At 42.2% G+C, this 10,000-nt stretch overlaps 1 long non-coding RNA gene across 1 annotated transcript in view; it reads left to right on the top strand.

Moving 5' to 3' along the window:
* LOC135109017 (uncharacterized) overlaps window positions 1–10,000 on the top strand; it is a 42,904-nt gene that overhangs the window by 31,397 nt on the left and 1,507 nt on the right. The gene's annotated exons all lie outside the window — the stretch shown is intronic.

The following is a 10,000-nucleotide window of genomic DNA, read 5'->3' as shown; positions in this document are numbered from 1 at the left end:
TTAGGTTGTGTCGAAACTGACCAAACCTTTCATTGCGATATGCAACAATTTACAAAAATAAAAGCACTGTAGAAGCTCTTGTACAAAGAGAAATAGAGAGAGAGAGAGAGAGAGAGAGAGAGAGAGAGAGAGAGAGAGAGAGAGAGAGAGAGAGAGAGAGAGAGAGAGAGAGAGAGAGAGAGAGAGAGAGAGAGAGAGAGAAATCAGATGACAGGTGTTCCCAGCGTGTCGCCAGCATGTTAATAATGGCAGTGGCTTCAAAATGAAGAGCATTGCCGCGTTGTTTGTAATTAAGAAACGGTGCGCCAGACACCAATGAAAAGGTGAATTAAAGCATGACTGTATGGATGGGATGGTAATGTATGGATGGGATGGTAATGTATGGATGGGATGGTAATGTATGGATGGGATGGTAATCAGGCACGTTTTGTACAATGACTGCAACGTGTACACATGCTGGCTTGCTGCAGCTTCCCCTGTGTTCTTATGAAAAATGAAACAAAGCGCCGAAATATTATGGAGAATCAAGTGTTAAGGCTACTGTGCTCCATACGGCGCGGACTGGGTGGCGCCTCCTGTCCGTCACTTTCCCTCCTTCAGTATGGCTTGAACATAAACTCTTTGACTGCCACTTGGTACACCTTTCCCTAATTACCAATCACCCTGAGACATCTCTAGTTGTTCCACAGCTACATCCAATCTCTGAACTGGGAAGAAATTGTAAAATGTATTCTTTTCATCGCTAACTTTCTTGTCAATGCTTATAAAGAATTCACGCATTGCTTCTGCTGCTGCTAATGGCTTCTTGTCGCAGTGAAAGGGTTAAATATCAACCCTTTTACTGCTATGCTTGTATTTTGCTAGCATTCAGAGTACTGTAGAAAGGTTGGAGGGACACACGGAAAGGAGAGAAAGAAAAGAGGTTATCTTCGTCTTTTCCAGGGTTCAAAACTACACAAGAGACTAGTACAAAAAATAAGGGTCCAAAAAGAGTAAGGCCAAGATGGGAAAAAAATGTCTAGGGATTAAAAGCGTTAGTTCACACATCGGCTTAAACCAAGAGGTCGTGCTTGTCTGCAACACACGACATAAGAACAAAACCGACCCGACTTAGTGAGGCAAATCCAGAGCCCCCTCTCTGAGCAAAGAAAGGTGTCTTATTGTTATATATATTGGGTGGCGTGTATTATAAATAGAACACGGTGTATATAAAGGTAAAGGCGAGAGGGAGGTGGCGTGGCTATGGGCAGAGGAGAGGCGAGGCGTGCGTGGGGAGGGGGACACGCTGGAGATGACCCACCAGGCAGGGGAGAGGAAGGCCAGAGAGGTTCATTGATGCAGTGAAGGAAGATACACGGGTGGTGGGTGTGACAGAGGACAGAGGAAAGAATTAGGAAGAGACGGTTGCGCTGAGGCGACCCCTGAGGGAAGCAACCCGAGGACAGCAGAGGAGTTACGGACAAAGAGTTACAGTAATGGTAACTGAACACCAAGGAGCAGACCCCGCCGTCCCTTAACAAGCCGTGGCGTCACACAAGCAATGCCGCACCGTCCATCGCCTCCTGTCGGCGCCATGTGACCCTTGCCTGCTGTCCGCAAATAACTCAACTTGTCTCTTTCTGCTAATACCATGTGCTTCTCTGTGATCAGTGAAGAAAATGACATTAGACTTGTTTTTTTTTTTTATGAGAATTTGTGCAATAGAAATAATTATATCTTTATTTTTTGCCCCCTACCAAAAAAAAAAAAAAAAACAGGTCATATTTTAAAATGGTGATGAAAATTGAAAGTTTTATTTCATACTTTCAAAACGATAATGAAAATTAGACACATGTTAATTATTTGCAATAAATAACGTTAATTTTTCTTTTTATTTTCAAATTTGATATAAAAATTAGACAAACCTTTATTGTTCCAGGAATAGTTATTTTTTGTTAATCTCAAAATGGGTATCAATATTAAATAAACATTTATGATTTTTCATGAAGAAACGTTCACTTTTCAATATTATCAACATTTTTTGCCGAAATTTGGTAAATCTTTATCGTTTTGTGGTAATGAAATACGTAGTTTTGTATCAGTCAAAAATTCAATTACAAAATGAGGTCAGTCAGTCACTCCAGCACCACCCTAACTCTGCCTCGCCTCCCACGATTTTCTGTTTCGTTTGTTTGTTTGTTTGAAAGAGTATTTTCCTTCTCTTTAATGCAAGAGGGGCACTGGCCTAGGGCAACAAAAAGGGAGAAAAAACCCTCCTCTTGAGAGTGCCAGTCCCAGATGAAAGATCAAAAGCATCACCTGCTCAACACGCGCCCGGAAGCCACGGCGCGCCGCCTCGGTTGCTGGGCTGCGGGCTGAGGGACGCTGGGGTGAGGCCAGCTGCCGTGAGGCGACTAACTGTGCCGTGCGGGGAGGCGACGGGGTGCTGGTGCTGGTGGTGGTGGTGGTGGTGGTGGTGGTGGGAGGGTGGTGGTGGTGGTGGTGGTGTTGGTGTTGGGAGGGTAGCGGTGGTAGTGGTGGTGATGGTGGTGATAGAGGTGGTGATGGTGGTGGTGGTGGTGGTGGTGGTGGTCGTCGTTAATGATGACGGTACTGAAGCCTTGTGTGTGTGTGTGTGTGTGTGTGTGTGTGTGTGTGTGTGTGTGTCCCTCGAGGGTTGGCTTGTTCCCGAGACTGCTTATTGTAGGATACCCCCTTCCATCTCTCTCTCTCTCTCTCTCTCTCTCTCTCTCTCTCTCTCTCATCTCTCTCTCTCTCTCTCTCTCTCTCTCTCTCTCTCTCTCCTCTACTCTCCTCTCCTCTCCTCTCCTCTCCTCTCCTCTCCTCTCCTCTCCTCTCCTCTCCTCCTCTCTCTCTCTCTCTCTCTCTCTCTCTCTCTCTCTCTCTCTCTCTCTCTCTCTCTCTCTCTCTCTCTCTCTCTCTCTCTCTCTCTCTCTCTCTTTCTCGAGGCACCAAATACGAGAGTCTAATTAGACTACAAAGAGCCAGACTTTTGCGGCTGTCCACCACATCTCATGGACACAGAGGAAGGAGGACGCTTACTGGAAGGAAGAGAGACACTTGTGTAAGGACTAGAGACAAGGAAGCATCCATTTAAACTCAAGCATTGCAGTGTCAACTCATGCTTATACATCGAGTAGAGATTAAGAGGTGCACTAATGAGTTATTTCGCTGAGTTATTTTGCATGTCGACCTCCTCAAGCAACCAAGAAGTGCAGATGTGATAGGTGGAAGTAGTTTTACTTTTTTTTTTTTTTAATGTTGGAAGGACACTGGCCAAGGGCAACAAAATTCCAATAAAAAAAATGCCCACTGAAATACCAGTCCCATAAAAGGGCCAAAGCAGTAGTCAAAAAATTTATGAATAAGTCTTGAAACCTCCCTCTTGAAGGAATTCAAGTCATAGGAAGGTGGAAATACAGAAGCAGGCAGGGAATTCCAGAGTTTACCAGAGAAAGGGATGAATGATTGAGAATACTGGTTAACTCTTGCGTTAGAGAGGTGGACAGAATAGGGGTGAGAGAAAGAAGAAAGTCTTGTGCAGCGAGGCCGCGAGAGGAGGGGAGGTATGCAGTTAGCAAGATCAGAAGAGCAGTTAGCATGAAAATAGCGGTAGAAGACAGCTAGAAATGCAACAATGCGGGGGTGAGAGAGAGGCTGAAGACAGTCAGTTAGAGGAGAGGAGTTGGTGAGACGAAAAGCTTTTGATTCCACCCTGTCTAGAAGAGCAGTATGAGTGGAAAAACAGGCGGAGACGTCTCAGAACACCTAACTTCATAGAAGCTGTTTTAGCTAGAGATGAGATGTGAAGTTTCCAGTTCAGATTATAAGTAAAGGACAGACCGAGGATGTTCAGTGTAGAAGAGCGGGACAGTTGAGTGTCATTGAAGAAGAGGGGATAGTTGTCTGGAAGGTTGTGACGAGTTGATAGATGGAGGAATTGAGTTTTTGAGGCATTGAACAATACCAAGTTTGCTCTGCCCCAATCAGAAATTTTAGAAAGAACAGAAGTCAAGCGTTCTGTGGCTTCCCTGCGTGAAATGTTTACCTCCTGAAGGGTTGGACGTCTATGAAAAGACGTGGAAAAGTGCAGGGTGGTATCATCAGCGTAGGAGTGGATAAGACAAGAAGTTTGGTTTAGAAGATCATTAATGAATAATAAGAAGAGAGTGGGTGACAGGGCAGAACCCTGAGGAACACCACTGTTAATAGATTTAGGAGAAGAACAGTGACCGTCTACCACAGCAGCAATTGAACGGTCAGAAAGGAAACTTGAGATGAAGTTACAGAAAGAAGGATAAAAGCCATACGAGGGTAGTTTGGAAATCAAAGCTTTGTGCCAGACTCTATCAAAAGCTTTTGATATGTCCAAGGCAACAGCAAAAGTTTCACCAAAATCTCTAAAAGAGGATGACCAAGACTCAGTAAGGAAAGCCAGAAGATCACCAGTAGAGCGGCCTTGACGGAACCCGTACTGGCGATCAGATAGAAAAGGTTGTGAAGTGATAAATGTTTAAGAATCTTCCTGTTGAGGATGGATTCAAAAACTTTAGATAGGCAGGAAATTAAAGCAGTAGGACAGTAGTTTGAGGGATTAGAACGGTCACCCTTTTTAGGAGCAGGCTGAATGGTAGTCAAATTTCCAGCAAGAAGGAAAGGTAGATGTTGACAGACAGAGCTGAAAGAGTTTGACTAGGCAAGGTGCAAGCACGGAGGCACAGTTTCGGAGAACAATAGGAGGGACTCCATCAGGTCCATAAGCCTTCCGAGGGTTTAGGCCAGCAAGGGCATGGAAAACATCATTGCGAAGAATTTTAATAGGTGGCATGAAGTAGTCAGAGGGTGGAGGAGAGGGAGGAACAAACCCAGAATCGTCCAAGGTAGAGTTTTTAGCAAAGGGTTGAGCGAAGAGTTCAGCTTTAGAAATAGATGTGATAGCAGTGGTGCCATCTGGTTGAAATAAAGGAGGGAAAGAAGAAGAAACAAAGTTATTGGAGATGTTTTTAGCTAGATGCCAGAAGTCACGAGGGGAGTTAGATCTTGAAAGTTTTTGTCACTTTCTGTTAATGAAGGAGTTTTTTGGCTAGTTGGAGAACAGACTTGGCATGGTTCCGAGCAGAAATATAAAGTGCATGAGATTCTGGTGATGGAAGGCTTAAGTACCTTTTGTGGGCTACCTCTCTATCATGTATAGCACGAGAACAAGCTGTGTTAAACCAAGGTTTAGAAGGTTTAGGACGAGGAAAAGAGTGAGGAATGTACGCCTCCATGCCAGACACTATCACCTCTGTTATGCGCTCAGCACACAAAGACGGGTCTCTGACACGGAAGCAGTAATCATTCCAAGGAAAATCAGCAAAATACCTCCTCAGGTCCCCCCATCTAGCAGAGGCAAAAACGCCAGAGGTTCCTTCGCTTAGGGGGATCCTGAGGAGGGATTGGAGCAATAGGACAAGATACAGAGATGAGAGATATGAGAGGAAAGCCAAAGCTGGTGGTGAACATTGAAGTCTCCAAGAATGGAGATCTCTGCAAAAGGGAAGAGGGTCAGAATGTGCTCCACTTTGGAAGTTAAGTAGTCAAAGAATTTCTTATGGTCAGAGGAGTTAGGTGAAAGATATACAACACAGATAAATTTAGTTTGAGAGTGACTCTGTAGTCGTAGCCAGATGGTGGAAAACTCGGAAGATTCAAGAGCGTGGGCACGAGAGCAGGTTAAGTCACTGCGCACATAAACGCAGCATCCAGCTTTGGATCGAAAATGAGGATAGAGAAAGTAGGAGGGAACAGAAAAGGGGTTACTGTCAGTTGCTTCAGACACCTGAGTTTCAGTAAGGAAAAGAAGATGAGGTTTAGAAGAGGAGAGGTGGTGTTCTACAGACTGAAAGTTAGATCTTAGACCACGAATGTTGTTGTTTATATGTCGTCTTTGTTTGGCTTTCTTGAGTTAATTTTGTGATAGCCACCTGGATATTTGTTGTGGTGCTCCGCTGCACCTCCCCGTCTCTGTTACCTGTTATTCCCGTAATGACTCTACCGCGTCTCCTCGCTGGTCACCTCTTGTTCCTCCTGTACCTGGCTGTGGCGGCTTACTGTGATCTTGGGACCTGTTCTCATGTTTGCTGTTCTTGCTCCCTCATTTATTCTATTTTCCTGCTCTCTCCTTCATTTATCCCTTCTTTCTTACTCCCTTCCTCACTTATTTCTTTTACCTTCTTCCTTATCCCACATTCTTCCTCCTTTCGTGTTTCATCTCTTCTTGGTGTTTCTTCTTCCTTTTTTAAACTCATAAATCCGTAAGCATTTTGTTTATTTACTTTGTCTTATTGTTTATTTGACTTTTTTTTTTATCTCATTGTCGAGTTTTAAATCTCTAGTTTATGTAAATCCACTGCCAAGGTACCACTGTAATTTTCGTGCGAGTAAAGCCTTTTGACTTTTGAGGGAAGTGAAGGAAAGCAGAGGGAAGGTAAGATAGGGAAATTAGGGAAGGCAGGAAGGGAAGATAAATGAAGTAAAATAAAGTAGAGAAATGTCGCGAAAGTAAGGAAGAGAACATAAAGGAAAGAAAAAAAGATAAGGAAGGAAGAGGAGTAAAATGGTGAAGATAAAGAAAGAGGAAAAGACAAGGAAGGAAAAGATGAAATTAAAAAAAAAGGCAAAAGGAGTAAAGTGAAATCAAATGAAGTGAAGGAAGGAAGAGAAAAAAAGGGAAAGGAAGGAAAGAAGCAGGAAGAAAGAAAAAAATATGAAATGAAGTGAAGGAAGACGTGAAAAGACGAGGAAAAGACGGAGATGAAATGAAATGGAAATAAAGGAAGGAGAAAAGAGAAAGAAGAAAAGAAATTAAGTGAAGGGAGGCTAAGTGAAGTAAAAGGAAGAAGAAGAAAAAGAAAGAGGAAAGAAAAAGAAACTGAGCAAAATGACGTGAAGGAGAGAGAAAGAATAGAAAGGAATAAAGACAAGTGAAAGGAAGAGAAGAAAAGAGAAGAGAAGTCCCACCCTGCTAACCCTTCAGTCTTCCCCCGCTTAGTCATTTCCTTCACTCGCCTTTAGTCCTTCCTGTCATGTTGTTTGTTTTATTGTCTTGTTTTCTCTTCATTATGGTTTTTTTTTTGTGTGTTCTTCTCCTCTCCTCTCGTCTCGTCTCCTCTTCTCTTCTCTTCTCTTCTCTTCTCTTCTCTTCTCTTCTCTTCTCTTCTCTTCTCTTCTCTCTCTCTCTCTCTCTCTCTCTCTCTCTCTCTCTCTCTCTCTCTCTCTCTCTCTCTCTCTCTCTCTCTCTCTCTCTCTCTCTGTGTGTGTGTGTGTGTGTGTGTGTGTGTGTGTGTGTGTGTGTGTGTGTGTGTGTGTGTGTGTGTGTGTGTGTGTGTGTGTTATCTTAGGTTGATTCTTCCTTCTTTTCTTTTTTTTATTTCTTTTTCTTTCGTTCTTTGTTTCTTCCTTTCCTTTCCTTCTTTCTTATTTTCTCTCTTTCCTTTCATGGTGATTATTATTTGTTTTATTTATTATTTTTTGTTTACCTACTTATTCATTTATATATTTATTTGTTTATTTATTTATTTATTTACTTAGCTATTTATCCATCTATTTATTTATATTTCTTTATTTACTTGTTTTCTTGTGTGTGTGTGTGTGTGTGTGTGTGTGTGCGAAACTGACTATGGTAGTTGCATATACAGTGAAGTGAACACCCCATTAGGAAGGTTAATGACAGAACTGTGATGGCGCCCAGGAGGTTCGTATATTTGGTACACATCTGTGAGGTTGAAATGGTGGTCACTTGGATTCCGTGGCCGCTTCCAGTCATGGCTAGATAGTGTCAGTGGGGGTGCTTCCAGTCATGGCTAGTTAGTGTCAGTGGTGGTGCTTCCAGTCATGGCTAGATAGTGTCAGTGGTGGTGCTTCCAGTCATGGCTAGATAGTGTCAGTGGTGGTGCTTCCAGTCATGGCTAGATAGTGTCAGTGGTGGTGCTTCCAGTCATGGCTAGATAGTGTCAGTGGGGGTGCTTCCAGTCATGGCTAGTTAGTGTCAGTGGTGGTGCTTCCAGTCATGGCTAGATAGTGTCAGTGGTGGTGCTTCCAGTCATGGCTAGGTAGTGTCAGTGGTGGTGCTTCCAGTGATGGCTAGATAGTGTCAGTGGTGGTGCTTCCAGTCATGGCTAGATAGTGTCAGTGGTGGTGCTTCCAGTCATGGCTAGATAGTGTCAGTGGTGGTGCTTCCAGTCATGGCTAGATAGTGTCAGTGGTGGTGCTTCAGTCATGGCTAGATAGTGTCAGTGGTGGTGCTTCCAGTCATGGCTAGATAGTGTCAGTGGTGGTGCTTCAGTCATGGCTAGATAGTGTCAGTGGTGGTGCTTCCAGTCATGGCTAGTTAGTGTCAGTGGTGGTGCTATTTGTAATGATGACAATAGTAAAGACATTAGTAAATAAAGAATATAATGGTAATAGCAATACGGGTAATGACAGTGATGATGGAAACAGCAATAATGTTAATACTAATAATGACAATGACAAAATGATGGTGATGATAATAATAATGATAATGATAATAACAACAATAATAATAATAATAATAATAATAATAATAATAATAATAATAATAATAGTAATAATAATAATAATAATAGTAATAGTGATAATAGTAATAGTAATAAAATAAACGTAATAATACTAATAACAATAACACTAGTAATGATAATAATAATAATAATAATAATAATAATAATAATAATAATAATAATAATAATAATAATAACAATAATAATAATAATAATAATAATGCGGAACAGTATCAATAATTAACATTTACAACACACGTAAACAATTTCACAGTTCATGCAAAGAATATGTGATCTGTGAGCAGTGTAGTACCGCCACCACCGCCACCACCACCGCCACCACCACCACCGCCGCTGCCACCCGTTTTCCCACAGCCACGCCTGACTCACTGACTGGTCTAAGTATTCCCTTCTTGTTTTGAAACGTGTGCTAAGTTATCGTTGTATTGCTGCTAAAACCCTCACTGAATTATTTGACACCGGATTATGTAAATAAAAATAATTTTGTACCCTATCATCAAGCATTTTTTTCTTTTTTCTTTCTTTCTTTCTTTCTTTATTTATTTATTTATTTTTTTTTTTTGGGTGTGAGAGGAGTGCTGCCTGATGCAACTAAAATGATCGATGTTTTGGCAGAAATATAACGTTAGTTTGTCACTGGTTGAAAAAAGGCGGGAATGCACAGACCAGAGGTTCTCAGTCTTTCTAGTCTCATGTACCGTTGAGGTGTTTCAGTACTGGCCACGCGCCCCTCACCCAGCGTGCAGCAGAATGCAGGCACAACACAACACATGTGTCCAGGAATTCATCAGTAAATAATAACAAATGTGTCTACGAATTTATCGGTGTGTGATGACAAAATATCTGCTCATATATCTACCGGTATATAAAATCTATAAATGTGCCCATGAATTCATTAGTACCGCACGTAACGACAACAGTAATTGTCTGCGACTTGATAGGTCAGTCCAGGTCTCGTCATAGACCTGCCACGTGCCCCCACAACTGCTCTCACGTGCCCTTGGTTGAGAACCCCTGGCACAGACCAGTCAGCGAGTGACAGCAGCAGTGGGAGGCAGTGTTACCGTGTTCTCGTGTCCCGAGGCAACAAAATGACCGTGGCTGAGTCGGTGACACTCAGTTCAGTCCTGGCTGTCAGTGTGCAGGTCTTTTCATTTGCCTGCACAATCCCATCCACCACTTTGTCTTCTATAATTTGTATCATCTTGCATTTTGTTCCTTAATATAGCAAATTTTGTATGATATTTCTTTATATACTGTATTACATTTTCTTTATTTTACAAATGTTCTTAATGACCTTAATTTAATACTTTTTGTCTAAAAAGTGATTAGCTTCAGAAAGGCTAGCTAGCATGTAGCTTGCAACCCCTGCACTACGTATATCAGTCATACACAAATACTAGTGACAGATCAGTTTTTCA

This window comes from Scylla paramamosain, chromosome 18 (assembly GCF_035594125.1).
Source record: "Scylla paramamosain isolate STU-SP2022 chromosome 18, ASM3559412v1, whole genome shotgun sequence".
Classification (NCBI taxonomy): Eukaryota; Metazoa; Arthropoda; class Malacostraca; order Decapoda; family Portunidae; genus Scylla; species Scylla paramamosain.
The sequence above is the reverse complement of the archived record's forward strand: the minus strand, read 5'-3'. Positions and strand labels throughout refer to the sequence as shown.